The following is a 2,732-nucleotide window of genomic DNA, read 5'->3' as shown; positions in this document are numbered from 1 at the left end:
TTTCTTTCCTGATCCTTACTATTGTCATTTTCCCTCTACTTCTTTTGTACGTGTGTCTCACTCTTGTGACCCACTATTTCCGGGGTGCCTTGATAGTCGAAACAGACTTTGTGCTGTTGAAGCTAGAGAGGTGAGCAGAGTAAGTCTGATTCCCTGTAAGGACTTCTCAATTAACATCACCCCTTGGCGCTCATATGACCTTATGCAATTGCGAGGGCCGTAAAACTTCTACTAAAACAAAAAATCGACATAATTTCGATCATTCAGGACGTAAGCTGCTTCGACCCTGCCCGTCAGAATGATCAGAATGATACAACGCCTGACAGACGAAGAAAGTGGTTGATTGGCGGGTGCTCTGGTGTGGTTTGCTCCGTCCTTCCTACCAAATATCAATCATAGTCCTGATCTCTCCTCATTCTTTTTTTGTGTTTGTTACTCTCTTGTAACACCTCTAATCTTCGGCACTTATATGACCTTATCGTGTTGCAAGTGCCATAAAACTCTTACTCTAAACCTAAGACAGAGAAAGGAGGTTTAAGAAAAAGAAGGACCCCTCGTCTCTCGGGAATCGATCCATATCTTTTACGTAAGACGGCGAAGTGCCTAACTGCTACACCACTCTGACGCTGTGCTTTCTTCATTTCTGTTTTGTTCCCACGCATGTTTTGGTGACGTTTGCTTGGATGTTTTGTGTCCATCTTTCCTTCCCCTTTTCCTGGTTCTTAATTGGTCGCTGTTTAGGACAAGTGGGCTAACCCAGATTTCGAGGGTTTTCAGAAAACTTGACTAACGTCAAAAGTGGGCATTGCCCTACCTATAGCGGAAGTTTGGTTTCATTGGTGTGTATATTTGTTTGGTTATAGAGAAAACTCTCCTTGTCTTTTAAAGAAACTGTACAAGGGGCAAAAAACTTTACCTTCAATTTTCTCAAAACGTCATTTTTCGGGATAGCCTCCGTGTGCTTATGAGCGAACACTTCTTTCTTAATCTAGAAGGGTGAGGCATCGGGTCAGTGAAAAAATAATAATGAACATAATGTATAATTATCTCCCCCTGTCACTTCCCCTTTTACTCAGTCTACATGACGCGTTCTTCTGTATCTATTTACCCCCTCGCCGCTTCCGTTTCTAAACTGTCTCTAATGACATCCTACTTTCCAACTTTTCACAAACCCTGCGTGCTACAAATAGATCCATAGACGTCTCAAACAATCTCGCGAGTGCTATTCGTGGATACAAAACTCTCCAAACATCAAACTTCACTGAACAAACACGTTCGTACGCCACTCCCCTTTGCCTGGGCTTTGGCTGGGAGGTTTCTGTTGGGACAATATTATGTCTGAGTGAATGAATTGGGGCGTAATGAGGTGGCTTTTTTGTATGAAAAATACTATACCCCTTCGGTGGGCTGTACTATCTTTGTTTGTATGTTGTACTTCGCGGAAGAGGAATTTGGGAACGAAAAACCCGGACTGATGTTTTCTATATAGACTAGATCTAGAATCTAATGTGAATCAAAGCTAAGGGGTTGTTGTTTTTTTCATCTTTTATTCTTTTCTCTTCGTTCCTTTTTCTTTAGTTTCTGTTTTTTTTTATTTGTATGTACGTCTGTCATTTGACTGAATGGGTTTTTGTCTCAATCTTTTACTAATACAGACACACACACTCACACACACACAAGCACACATACACACATACACACTTACACACACAAACACACGCACATACTCATATACACACACAAACACACATACACACATACCCACATACACACACAAACACACGCACACACACACACACACACACACACACACACACACACACACACTCATATTAAAACGATGTGAACCAGACCACAGATGTAGATCTAATCATTTGCTGTTTTATTCAACAAGAAACATGTTATCTCCCTTATCGCCCATCTCCACCTTCACTGCTCGCTTCTTCTCATTCGGTCCATCTATCTATCTATCTATCTATCTATCTATCTATCTATCTATCTATCTATCTATCTATCTATCTATCTATCTATCTATCTTTTTGTATCCCATCGTGTACCTTTCTAATTTTCTGTCTATCTGTCTGTCTGTCTGTCTGTCTGTGTGTGTGTGTGTGTGTGTGTGTGCGTGTGAGAGAGTGTGTGTGTATGCCTGTATGAAAGTATGCGTGTATCTGTATAAATGTCTGTCTATCTGTCTGTCTGTCTGTTTGTTTGTCTGTCTTTCTGTCTTTTTCTATAAAAAAAGATTTTTTTAAAAGCCACAAAATTTAATGTATGCCGTTACAACAACGAGACAAATCCACACACAAATATCTGTCTATCTGCCTGTCTACTTGTTTGTCTGTCTGCTTGTCTGTCTGTCTGTCTGTCTGTCTGTCTGTCTTTGTCTCCATTAAAAAAGAATTAAATTTTTTTTTTTTAAATTATCTGTATGCCGTTACAACAACGAGACAAATCCACACAAAAAGAACATGAGTAATCCCCAATGCTGCACCACAGAAACAGCAAACAAAACAAAAAAAAGAAACTAACCCCCAGGAAATAAACGGAACAAAAACGCCTCAAAACAATGAGCGGGTCATAAAATTCTCCGGCCGCCGCGGACATAGCGGACAGGCCCGACTGTAAAACTGGGCGTTTTGTGGCAGATTCGTTGTAAATTAGGCCGGAGGCCAGTCCACGCCAAACTGTCTCCCCGGGGCGGGGATGTGTGTCTGTGTGTGTGTCTGTGT

The 2,732-nt window shown here is 41.1% G+C and overlaps 1 protein-coding gene across 1 annotated transcript in view; it reads left to right on the top strand.

The window, feature by feature from the left end:
• Positions 1 to 2,732, top strand: part of LOC101850745 — a 61,266-nt gene that overhangs the window by 3,219 nt on the left and 55,315 nt on the right. The window lies entirely within an intron of this gene.

Source organism: Aplysia californica, unplaced genomic scaffold (genome assembly GCF_000002075.1).
Source record: "Aplysia californica isolate F4 #8 unplaced genomic scaffold, AplCal3.0 scaffold00513, whole genome shotgun sequence".
In the NCBI taxonomy this organism is placed as follows: Eukaryota; Metazoa; Mollusca; class Gastropoda; order Aplysiida; family Aplysiidae; genus Aplysia; species Aplysia californica.
The sequence above is the reverse complement of the archived record's forward strand: the minus strand, read 5'-3'. Positions and strand labels throughout refer to the sequence as shown.